The following is a 13,610-nucleotide window of genomic DNA, read 5'->3' as shown; positions in this document are numbered from 1 at the left end:
AGTCGTCACTCTGTGGAGACCTTTTGTATTCATCCCTTTATATTTGAATGAAGAACCACCCTTCCTTCTTAGCATCTCCTAGTTGGCATCTGCCATTATGTATACTGTGTATTGCATAATCTCTAACATTACTACAACCATGTAGCAAAGATCTTTTGTGTATTAATGGTAGGATTTGCTTTTTTCCAGAGCTAAAATGATTACGTAGACCAGCCTATGTTGTTTTAACTCTGTGACGTCATAGACCTCATCCAGTTTTCCCTCCCAGCACTTCACATGATGTGATCAGTTGTAAGCTTGCTCAATTTCATCTCAAAAAGGAAATCATTAACTCCTGCTGCATCACTATGCGTGCAGGTTGCCCCACATACGTACATTAGTGCTAAACTGCTGGGAAAGAGTCCGCACGAACGCAGCACGCTAATCTTCAGATAATGTCCCTCGATGGATGCATTAGTCATTCATTTCAGTCTTGTGACGGCAGCTGTGATACATCCATGACAGCTTATTAACGGAACAATTGCGAAATTCGTGGGGCACAAATCGAGAGGCGCATCACAGATGTGAAATCGGCTTGTGGTGTAACTGCACTCGTGCGGGTGCGGCAGCTTCGCTGATTAAGGAATTAGAGGGGAAATGAAATAGTATAATGTGGAAGATTAAAAGATGAACACTGGGCATAGCCTGTCCCTTTAGATAGGGAAACAGGGGTGGAGGAAAAATAGTCTTATCTGTGGAGAAAACGAGCAGGCTTGGTTAGAGGGAGCAAGGGAGCAAGGAAGGAAGGGGGGAGAGAGAGAGAAGGAGAGAGAGAGAAACAGGGGTGTGAAACATGACAGAGAGAGATAAATGAAAGGGGAGACAGAGTCCTTTGCTAAATGAGGGTCCTAAAAGCTCCCATAAACAGGCCCTAATGTGCTGTGAAGAGAAGAGTCATAGTCTGTCGTAGCACAGAGGAGTAGACTACACACTGCAAAACTTCCAGAAGAGTTCCACATATTCCCATTGTGCTGTTTTCCAATTTCCTTATTACACTTCACAGCTTGACTCTATTTTGAGTTTAAATTTGTCCAATATCTGTGTTTGGGAAAAATATGGAAAATGATGACAAGGATGGTTGCTTTATGAGCATCTCTGCGCGGATTTGCCACTGCTTCTCCAATTGTTCTCTGTTGCATAAAGTTCTCTATGATGCATAAAGACCTTTGGTGAGGGAGCACCTTGGTTCCTGCCCTTCCCTTCCCGAGGGAATTCTGATTAGGAGTATCTGGCTGAGCCGTGTGTCAGTCTAACCAGTTGTCAGGATGACTGCACTTCCCTGTTAATTTATGACAGCACCCATAAGGAATAAGCGTGTCTGCATTTCATTCACCCACAAAGCTCTTAATAAAATCATCAATCCATGTGCACAGTGTCACATGGTGGAGTCAGTAGTTCATATTCAAACTTATTTCCCACATTTCCCAAACTAATGTAAATGACCCTAGGATTCGAGGTGAACAGATTGTGTCTGTTATATAACTACACTTGGAACTCTGCAGTAAGTTCAACCAGGTCCAACCCTTTAATTAACGGTATCCTACTCATAACCCACTCCTATAGTCACATTTTTTAAATTGACTTTATTAAGAAAATTCAGTTCAATTCAATACAAACACTCCATCACAAAAACCTCACAAACAATATCCACCGGAGGACCCAGACTACCTTCACTCTATACATTAACAATTAACAATACAATTTACATCTGTAAATTAGGTATACATCATCCAATAGTCACATCATCCTATAGTCACACCATCCAGAACACTGACATCTATGAACATGAGGCTACATATGATCAGTAACTGGGAAACAGATGGAGATAAGCCCCCAGATCCTTCTCAATATGTATTGGTGTTGTCCATCGGTGGATCAGCCTTAAGTAAGATAAATTAACCAGTCAGGCTTACAGCTCCTAGACTGACCTGCCTGTCCTTTCCAGTTCTCCGATGGCCTGCGGGATGGCTCTGACTCCAAACAGGATTGGCCTTTTGTCTCACTCCATAAACACAGGCACAGTGCTGCTACACTGCAGTGTTTATGCCGAGAGACTATCTGGATTATCTGTTGGAGAAATCTAAGAGGATTAGGGAAGGACTGGAATGGGTGATAACACACTGCTGCTGAGGCAATAGTTTTGAGTAGGCGGTCGTGCGGCACATGGCGGAGTTGGGGGATTGAGGGGCGCCGCCTCCTGTGGCACTAAGAGGCAGGATTAGAGCGGCATTAGTGATGCGGCCAGTAATTAATGTTGCAACTAATGGGAAGAGGCTGCATGATGTATGGTTTGATTTTTTTATAGAGGAGAGCAGGTGAGGATGCGCCCGGCGCATAAATCATAAATGACAGATGCGGCAGAGACAGGAGCATCCATTCATCATGAGCAAGAGAGAGAGAACACTTCATATTCTCTAGTCATGTCTGACACCACTTACTGTACCGTAGTTTCCAATTAACTGAATGTACGCTGGAGATAGGAAATGCTGTGTGGAGGCTCCCAGAGCAGAGCACTCTTTGCTTATTGAACAGAAGCCCATCAGCCCCCTGGAGGAGCAGACATTACTGTGTTTTGTCTATTCACAGAGAGGGAGAAGTCCTAATGCTACATTAACAGTACTGGCAGATCGTCTTGGGAGCCATTTTGTTGTGTTCATGAAGATAAAATGGTAGGAAGGCCATAGGGAGTAGGGTGTGTGCATGTGTGGGGAAACACGGGAGAAAGGGGGAAGACAGAGAGCACGCAGTGCCATGGTAGAACACTTATCATGAGTTGACATGGCACATAGAGAATCCATTTGTACACTGCGCCCTTATTTAATGACTATAAAGTTGTGGTTGAATTAAAAAAAAAATAAAAACATTGTCACAACATTTCTAAATTGATGCACAGCTCTTCTGTTAGATCAAATGTTAATTATATTCTGGTGAAGAAAACTATTTAAGGTACTTACAAAATCTACAGCCCTGGTTGGCGTGGCTTCTCTGTCTCTGCTCTCCTGGTCACTGGCCAAATGAAGAGAAGAGAGAGAGAAAGAGAGAAGACAGAGGAAGACAAAGGTTAGTGTAGTACTTTCACAGACTAACCACAGACAGACAGGCAACCCTATATTTAAAGTCGTGTTTTCTGAGTTGCGCACTGGGAGTCTGGACCCAGAAAAGCTTTTTTGAAAATGTTTATTGTAAATTGTCTCTTGATTGTATGAGTCTGGCACACTCTGAAATGTTTGATATACACGGGTCCTGAACTCTAAGTTAGAAAAAAACAAAACATGATATCGTAAGTTCTCTACATCATATCAGCCAGTAGCAGCGTGTTCAGAGGCTGGTCTGTATCCACTGGCAGGAGAAACAGCCTGATTCCCTGGGCTGCCCAGGAAACGTCACCCTCATCCGAACATTCAATTAGAAATGTTTTGAATAACAGCTTGGCAGTGGCCCGGAGGCAGGAGCGCAAAGTGAGCCGATATGTTCTTGATTAATTAACACAGCGCTAAATACTAGAGGTTGTTTTTTTTTTTAACATAAATTAAATCACTACATCTGAATGTCCATACGAAGAGAAAAGCCCATACAGATTAAACGGCAAGCAGAACTGGGTTTGCGCTCCTGAGAGTTAATGCACTTTTATAGCAAAGGACGTCTGTAATTACACACTGTTTAATATTGTATTGTGCACTTAAAATGATATATGGACGCAGCCTACCACGGGAGACAGACAGCTCCGGCAGCTGAAGGCAGGAGCCCCCGTCATCAGACGCGCAGACCTGAGACGTGCTACCTTCTGTTTCTACATCAAGCTTCGTTAGAGAGTCAGTAGTTCATGCATAGCTAAAGCTAACGGTAACGAAGCCTACGTGCTGACAGACACCACAGCCGCACACACATTTCCCACTTCCCTTTATCTGCCCCCAGACGCCCAAATTCAGTGAACGCCACTCTTCATTTTTAAACTTCCTGAATCCGACTTGCACAGCGAGCGGAGAGACTAATGCCGGACAATTTCTCCTCGTTTAGGTTGATTTATCATATGCCGCTGACCACCTACTAGAGGATTAAATTAATATGGGAGTAAAAAGCTTGCCGAGTGGAAGGAGCCTTTATATAAACGAAGCCCACCGCCACAAAATGCACTTTAAATGGCAAGCCGTGGCAATGCCTAACCCTGAAACACAAAGGACTTATAGCCCACAATAAAAAAAAAAAAATGTTTTCACAAACTAAATAAAGCTGTTAGTCAGGTTTACACTACGTAGCTCTCATAAAAAGACGCTCGAAATGATCAACTTTCGCAGGATATCTATAAACTTGTACCTCTGAAGTGATTTCAAATCCCCTTTGTCCCCGAAGAATAGAAGTGAGGTTAACGTGGTGATATGAATCATTGCGCATTAAATCGGCGTTTTAACGTTTATATGTTGGCACAGTGCAAACAGAAACACTGCTCAGCATATTTAATACATAAGCCAATCGATTAAACAAAACAGTCATTGCATTAAAATTAATTTTCGTCGGGGTCATATGCAAAAGCAACGCTAATAGAGTTCCCTATACTAAACACAGATTCAGCACAACGGCAGCTGGACAGCGACAGCGTCTCTCAACGGTCACGCCACCCGGGCCGGAAGGCGCTGCCGTACTGTTCTTTATTTTCTCCACCGGGACTCTATATGGAATCAGCCCCTTATCCAGATTTCGCAGGAATTTCGTATATATTGCAGTAACATAATAGTAATAACATATGGTATTTCGTTTGATGAACGGTCATGAAAGGGCTTTTTATTTGTGTGTGTATTTGTTCACCGAGATCTTTTCTGGTCATCCCATCAATTTTACACTTATCTCATTTATTTAGCAAACTATTCAGTGCAGTAGAATAAAATACTCAACACCTCTTCCACTTCAATATGAGTGAGGCCATGTAAGAATTGGAACTGCAGAAGAGTTAAATAGCACATCACTGTGAAACTATAATAACCTACTCAGACCCATGCGTGCGCTTCCCACAGACATAAACTCATAATCGGTATTAGACTGGCCACAGCAGGACAGGACTGGCTGAATCTCCTGGAGGCATATGAAACGCAAGCCTGCTCAATCGTTTAAAACCAGTAAAGCTCACCCATAAACACACAGTCCCAACACCTCCGTCTCCCGTGAACTCCCACTTTGGTTCTCGCCTGAAGAGTAATGCGCACGCGGTGTTATGAAGCCCTGGCAGGCGACGCTTTTTTTGCTGGTAAAGTCGCGTGCGCGCTCTCTCCCATTCTTTTTCCTATGACATTTATTTCACGCGCTGATACACCGCGTGACTCACCATCAAATCTGCGAGACAAAGGCCACATGCGAAACCGTTCAAACGCGAGAAACTACGAACTGACATTTTGCGAAGGCTTGACCCATTTATCCCAAATTGTATTCACTTATGGACGCACTCCTAAGTGCATTGAGTGCCCATACTTCACGCGAGAAGTCTTGTTTATTGCTTTATTATTATTATTTACAGTGAGTCACTGTGCGGACACAGAGCGGACAGATGGAGGCGTCACTGCTCAAAAGCAGCTTTCATTGGCCATTTTATTTCATCACTGGCCCTTACAAATCAGACTCTAACATTCATTTTCTACAGAGCTCTTTGTCGTTGATAGTGCGAAAGCGCCACCTCCCCCATCCGCCCCTTTCTAAAACATGGCCAGAACATTACGCTGCAGCTTTGTTTGCTAAAGGCAGATGGCGCAAAATGAAGCAGCACTCACATAAACAAACACAGCCGAACGACACACCAGCCTGCGCCGTGACAGCTCCTGGGTGGAGCGGGAGAGACAGGCGAGGACGACCACGCCTAAGTGAGCGGGGCATCTGTAAGTGTTCAGAAGAGCTCTGCTTCCAGTTCTCCAACAGTCTCTCTTTCCTCACATAATCCATAAACCTCATGCCTGCCCCACTGCCATCTCTGCGGTACCTATAATAAGCCAGTGATAGTGTCTGCTCCCAAAGATGAGCTTTGGTGTGGTAATAAAGCACAGCCTTGCATATCAGAAGGGCGATTTTGCTCAAGTGCATCAGTGCGCGCGGACTTTCAGGCGCAGGGGTGACTGGGGCCAGTGGGTAGCGGACGAAGGGTCGAGTCACATTCCCCATTTTAAAGTGCTGACCTGCCTTAATCACAGAGAGGACAATTGGACCATCTCGAGCCACTAAAAAGCCTGCAATTCACTAAAGGTGAAGCTCCTTTTAATACTAGAGTGTGGTGGTAGACTCCCGTAACAGGGCATTAGGTGGCATAGAAGGAAAAAGCAAGACAGAGTGGCATGTGATCTTTAGGTAAGTGGCCATTAGGATCAGTGACTAAGATCAGTGTCTTCATCCCTTCAGTCAGTTGAGTCTTAAAGAAAGGGTAGAAATCTAATTACAGCAGTGTTGAGCTACTTCTCAGGTACCTTTGACACTGGCAGGGGCTTCGGACAAGTCTGTGAGAAGAGTAATTGGCTCCTTGGTGAAAAAGTTAATTATGTTACAGCAGGGATAAAGGTCTATGAAGATTCCATGACCTATTCATTTTTAATTTTTTAATAATATTAATTTCCTGTCATTGTCATTATGTACTTATTGATTCATAGTCATCACCATCTACTCTGGTGATAGTCTGTGGTGCTCAGTTTAGTCTGTTAAAATCTAATCCCTCCTTTCTTGATTTCCACATGAAATTTCAGAAGGAAACAAGCCTTTTATAGAGGTCCAGAGAAAGCAGATATGAGCACAGCACCCTTCTACAAAATCTCACAGGCTAAGTCTAATTAGCTGTTGGTATTAAAAAAAATCAGAAACCTTGTGAAAATGTCCACAGCTGCTTCACAGAGCCAGCCTCTCAGTTAAGATCAGAGCTCCTTTTCCTTCAGATTGTGTTCGAAGAAGTCCATGCATAGGATTAAATAGAATTTTTGGAAATAAAACCTCTCTCCCTAAGCATACGTATTCAAGGACTGATGCAGTGCTCAAGTGAGAAGGGAATTATATTCAGTAGCACTTTCTAAGCCCTCATGGAACAGCAATTCAGTGTGGTGAATTTTAATGACGGCAAAAAAAAGCTAAACATACAGATTCATTACATTGACATGGTGTGTGATAAAGACATCTCTATACTCTTGGAAAGTCAGCCAAAAAAAAGTAATTTATTTTTAGAGCCCTTCAGTAAAACTGTCTTTACATCCTGATAGCTATCACTAAAAGAGTTGCTCTGAGAAAAGAAAACCAATTAACATTGTAGGAAACCTCTCTACAAAGAAGCATTTCTCCCTGCCTGTCAATTATTTTGCATTTGCATGCAGATAGAAGAGTCTGCCAAGCACTATGCATGCGAGTCTGGGAGGGAAAGCCTTCAAAGTAAGGATTGCATACAAGGTGTGGGACTGAACGCAGGACAGAAGTTAGCAAGAACCTTAAAATCTGAAATAAATGATGTTTAATCCAGACCTGATAGAAATGCAGTGCACAGCTTTATCCAGTGAATACAAATGATATGAACTGAAGTTGACTGAGATGTTTGGGAAGCTACTGAGTGACAGATTGCTCGTTTTTGCCTGCTTAATTCCATTTAAATCTGTGGTGCTCTTCTTGAGGATACCAGATTTGCAGCATAGCTGTGGTCCAATCAGTCAGAATCTACCCATGCAGATCAGATCCAGAATAGCAGAGGTAGTGAAAGGCAAATTATGCCTATGCAGAAGATTCAGAAATGAATGCAGTGATAAGATAGACATAAACCTTTGTGTGTATAATATCAGTCCCAGCTGTGAATACTCTAAAGTGGGTGCAGGGTTGCAGGCTCTTGCTCTCCTCGGTCATGTCCCCAAGCCAGTGCGGTGATTGGCTGTATCTTCAGGCATGGGTGGTGGGGCCAGTGAGAAGAACATGCTTGTGGCTTACACTGCAGCAGCAATGGTAGATTTCCACCAATGGCCAGCAGACGGAGCAAATTACGACAGTCAACCCCGCCCAAGTGTAACAAGCAGCAATTTGAGAGCACCCACCCTTCTGGGCCTTGCAGGAAAATGGTTAAAAATGAAGCTGGCTGGGACACGATTTGGAAATAAGTGCCGAGGGAACCGGTGGGTTTATAAGCCGTCCGGCACAATGAGGCCCGCTTAGGGAGGGAAGTGGATTCATGGGGCTTTGTTCCCAGCTGCAGCTCTGGACACAGCCCCCACTCCCCATACTTGGCACTGCTGTGGGCATTCTCTACTCCACAGTTCATTCCATCTTAGAGAAAACCTCCCATACAGAGCTTGTAACGATGTGTGGCATTGTTTTTTTTCTTCTTAAATGACACTTAGCAGCTACCAATTAGAGGGGGTCTAACATATGGCCTTGGAAAAATAGAGCTTTCTTACATTCTAACACTTATAGGAAGGTGGCAGTTTGCGTCTGTAAATGGCAGTTGGCCTTGCAGCAGCAGGGTCCAGTGCAGGATGTGTGTAGAGGTCTTTGAGCCCACTTTGACTAGTGTTGACCAAGCCATCTGTATAGATAGTTTACTAGATTCAGTTTACACTGGCGGTGAAAATTAGGAAAGAAACTAAATCACAAGTATTTAGAGAAGCAAACTGCAGCAAGGGAACATTAATTGCAGGATTTGTAGGATTCACCGTTTTTAACTTAAAGCACCCATTAATACATTCCGACTACCCTTTTCCCTCAATTGTTAATTGCTCTTGTTGTTTACAGACATCTTTAACCTCTTGTATGAAATACTTAAATAATCACTCTATTTCTCCAGCACATTTTCAGCCACTCTTAATTATACTCTTTGATTACTGGCCAAAGTGGATATATCTGTAACCTTTGTGTGCTTCTTGCAAAATGTTAACAGCACCTTTCATGTTCCTAATTACATCAAGTCCTGCACTTGTCTTTTTCTCTTTCTTTTTGGATGACATTTAAAGAGCTCTTTTAAAAGGACCCCATCTCTGACTCCTTGGACACCTACAACAAACTTTATCAATTAGGGAGTCAGCAGTGGCACCTAGATTAGGGTTTGTGTAGAACAGAACATGCTACACATGCTTCTCCATTAGCTAAACTAAGCAGCTGGATTCTCCGAGCTCTCTATTCCCCACTTGCAGACAGTCCACTGGTGAGACTTCTGTCCTGAGGTTCTTAGGTTGCTATGCGGTTTATAATTGGTGTGTGTCTCTTTCATGATTCATGTTTCAATGCATCATTCTCTGCCAGTAACAACAAAAAGCCAAGTTATGTTCACTAATGATTAAGATTCCTGAGAGACTAAACCAAATTCATTATGGTAAAGGAGCCACAGATAATCTAGTCTTGGTATACAATGCCAACAAGGTCATGACTTCAGAGGTACTGGCCATATTACACTAGTGGTTTATAATGTACATTTTTGGATTTTTCCTGGTGTAACATTTGATTCAACACACTGGCTGATTGCCAAGACCTTCATGAGCTAGGTCAGGTGTGTTGGAACAGGGACAATGTGCAGACAAAGAGTCTCCCAGCATGGCTCATACATATATCGACCTTACTGAGGTCTTCATAACCTCCTGGGTCATGGGAATCAGGGTCATCCCCTATGTAACACAAAAAAAACCCCACCACTCTGGCTACATTACCAGAAGGACAACAGTTCACAGTGACTGATGAAAGAATCGAAAGGATATTCCCACACATTTAGTTAGCAATCTCCTAGGTTCCTTATTTCCCAGAAGAACAGGAGAAGGAAAAAGAGGAACCAACATTTGGAGCTTGTGAGGTCCTGTGAGTCCATGCAGCTGAGTAATAGCATTGTGTACAATGGTCAGCTTGGATGAGAAAGGTGAGACAGGGAGCTTTGGAAGTTTATTGTTTTCTGGCACACTGCCAATCTCATTTAACAAAAAAATGGATGCCAGTCCTCAGACCAGGATATTACAATGACTGATGTTTTTTATTTGAGCCAAACAGACCAGCGTGGACAAAATTTTAAGTGCGTTTCAATTCCACAAAAACAAGATCAAAGTCCATGATCTAGGCCCATCGCTAACTGTGTGTCGAAAGCTTTGAAGTGCAGAGATAAAGCAATCAGGACTACACAAAACACTACACAAACTACCATTCACAGAAATGTAGTTAGGAATCATAAATGGTTATCTGTCCCAAACCATACCAAAAAACAGATATGCAAACAGGTCCTAGAACAGAGCAATCAGAGTGGACCACAAGAGATAAAATTTGAAACCTGTATAGTGTGACCTTCTTGAGGTCAGTGATGTTTTAACTTTTCTGCAAGGTGCTGCTTCCACCAGGTCAGGCTACTGGTATCGACAGGATATGGGTTTCATTGTCTTTGTGGAGCATTTCCTGGAAGATTCTAGAATCATTATCTGTGAAAGCGGAGTGAGACAGCACACTGAGGTTAGCATTTCTGCTTCACAGGTGGAGGCTAATTGCCACAGACTTCAAAGCAGCACTGTCCAGGCAGAGGGGCATGAGCAGAAGGAGGTACAGTTCTGAGGTTGATTGCTTACAGGAGGACTGACTGGGCTACTTTCTCTTGAGTGTCCTTTGAGAGGCACTAGACTCATGTATCTTCGATCAAACAGCTTAAGTTAGCATGTGTCCTCCAAAAACAGGCATCTGTTCATGACCAGTTCAAGGAGGTTGCCACAAAAACCTTGCTGATGCCACAAGGGAAATATGAAAGGCTGTTTTTAAAAAGTGGATAATTAAACCAACTCTTTTAAACCAAATAAATCCCAGGCCTTTCATAAACTTGGAGCTGCCCTTTACAAAGGTGAACACTCTGTATTTTGTGAAGCTTATTTGCTTTCATCTTCCATCCTACACTCACAGCTATTAAACTAAACAGAACACAAACAGCAACTCCCCGATACATCCCTAATAACAGATTGAATGTGATAAACACATTTCTAGAACTCCTAATAAGAGTGGATAAGAGGACTGGAGTGTGGGATAATGGAACTGGAGCTTTCAGCAACAAGATTATAGAGGTAATATCCGTTCTTCACGTATCGCCCCAGAAATGCAGACAGACAGACAGCCTTTCATTAATTTTGAAATCTCAGGTTCCTTCTTGAAAATTTCCTCCTGCAATTACATTCCGCGCACATGTGTGCAGCGGGTTTTGAGCTAGTGGAATCCGAGGTGTGTGCCGAGGTGTGTTGGCACCAGACGGGTTCCGGCCTGGGCAGTTGGCACAGCAAGCCTGGCAGCTCAGGCAGCCCTCGGACCCACCGATGATGACCCGCGGCCTGCCTCACGTTTTCCTTACAGCCACGTATGTGGATACGAGGCTGCGGCTGCAGTGTTATTCTGAGACATTTTCTTTCGAACCGAGAATGGAAATTTCAGAGAAGTGTTACAGAGACCATGTGAGAGTGCGAACATGCTGCAAACCATTTACGTGTTGTAAGAAGTGCAGTGTGATATGAATGCCCAGGAAAACGAGAGGTAATTAAAGTTTGGCAGAACTCTGAGAAAAAGTGCCTTTATCCGCATGCAAATTGTCTACTCAGGTGTTGTCATGTAAGGGTGTCAACAACAAACACCTCTGCATTCGACACGCTCCAAACACCAGTCAAATCATCACAGTTCAGTTCTGTGAGGCGTGCACAGACAGAGACCACTTCTAAAGCCTCTCCACAATCTCTGACATTCTAAAACCTTCTCACAGACCTCCCAAAATCATACACCATATTTGCTCCCCAGCTCTCTGACAGAGCGTGTTTGCTAACCCCCTAATCCAGCAGTGCGTGAACACAGTCTAATTAGTTTTACTCTGTTAAATGGCCTTTGTTGTTTGCCAAAAGGAGCTGAATGGAGATGGCACAATAAAGAAGTCTTTTATAAATATCATATGAAAAGCAGGATGGGTTAGGGTGAAAATGAAATTCAGTGCATCTATTCTGTTTGGGAGTCTATTCAAGCCAGCAAGACAGTTAAATACATTCCAGTTTGCTGTCATCATATTGTTTCCCCTTGTCTTTCTTATCCCAGACTATGTTGCCTGGAGGAGGAGGAGGAGGAGGAGGAGGAGAGGAGGAGAGGAGGCGCCATCGTACCGAAGCCGCCAGCAGTGGGCGGGGAACCCAAGCTGTCAATCCCCAGCTTGCTTAAAAATGCACAGATAATCAGAATGTTACAGATGAGAGACAGAAAGAGTCCAGCAGGTTCTTGCTGTCACAGCCACACACACTCATGTTGTCATCCATATTAATTGTGTGACATTTCACAGCAGAACCAATTGGCTCAGGTGCCTAGAGACAGATTCTATTAGTGAGGGAGGCTTGAAGTTACGTTGGTGACTGTTTATAATTAGTGCAAAATTATGTCACCTGCTTTCATAATGATGAAGTGGTACGTATACAAAATTGCATGTACGCTGTCATTCCAAGGTACGTTTTTGTTTCTGATGTTTTGCCCTTATCCTGAGTTGCACATTTTCATCGCACAAAAAAATGAGTGTTTGGGGGAATTAATAGTCCAGCTCTTGGTTTCTGTTGCAGCTGCTTGTAATGCTACTTTTGGGCAGGAGCATATGGAGTTCGACATACTGCTCTGATTGATCTGGCCACGATAAGCCTGGATAACAAAGTAGCACCAGAGCGTTAAAAAGGCAGCTGTTTCTCCTCCAGGTAGCGATCACACAGGACAGCAAAGAATCTGTGGTACTGACAAATCTCTGCAGCGGGCCTCAGTTACAACCCAGGCCCCGGATACCATCAGCATCAACAGCCTGGGAGTAAGCCATGCAGGAAGTGTTGGGTATAAGATTTGTAGTAATTTTGGCCAAAGTGAGGCGATTATGCTACAGAAGCCATATTTTCACTGCTGCAAGCAAGAACGTATCTGATCCATAATCAGATCTTCACTAAAACTGTAGATGGGATATTTAAATAAAATCAGTGCACTAGAACTGCTACCTGATAATGTTCTACATGGTTTCATTCCAAATATGAAAAGACAGAGTGATAGAGAATTAATCTCATTCACCCAAGATCTCTGAGCATTACAATTTCTTGGTATTTGTGCGCTGGTATATAATGCAATTCAACTTTATTTGTCAGTGGAAGTAGGGATTTATTTTGGTCCAGAACCGCAGTGCCATAAACAAAAGAATCTTTGGTTCTGGGATATTTGGTTCGGGCTTGACAGTATAAATGTGGGTTGCTCCGGTATTGTGAGCTGAGCAATCGAGCACTGTAGAGCTCATGATAAATATCCCGAAAGGTGGAAAAGGAAACAAAAATGAGCACAAAAGTGAGGCTGTTGTGGCTCGTCCAGGTGAGCACTGGGAGTCTGATTAGAGGGTTCGTACGCTCCAACACTTTGTGACCTGTGCTGTGCTGCCCGACAGCCTGAAGTGTGGTCACGCTCACTGACTTGGTCAGAGCCCCACTCTTAATCCCAACCAAGATAATGTTACTAATCTACTGGGAGCGATTTGTGTCGACTTAAATCAGAACAGTATCTGGCTCCAGATTTGGCCTGTTTTAGGTTACTCAGTACATTAACCTTTAGCAGGTGCAGACTCTGTTACTTAACGTGTCTTA

At 43.4% G+C, this 13,610-nt stretch overlaps 1 protein-coding gene across 1 annotated transcript in view; it reads right to left on the bottom strand.

Moving 5' to 3' along the window:
- syt1a (synaptotagmin Ia) overlaps positions 1-13,610 on the bottom strand; it is a 178,385-nt gene that overhangs the window by 121,998 nt on the left and 42,777 nt on the right. Inside the window, 1 exon segment of the mRNA XM_027018520.2 lies at positions 2,994-3,045. The gene's annotated coding sequence lies outside the window, so the exon portion shown is untranslated.

The sequence above is a fragment of the Electrophorus electricus genome, chromosome 7 (assembly GCF_013358815.1).
Source record: "Electrophorus electricus isolate fEleEle1 chromosome 7, fEleEle1.pri, whole genome shotgun sequence".
Lineage (NCBI taxonomy): Eukaryota > Metazoa > Chordata > Actinopteri > Gymnotiformes > Gymnotidae > Electrophorus > Electrophorus electricus.
Note: the sequence above shows the minus strand (reverse complement) of the source record. Positions and strands in the feature narration are given on the sequence as shown.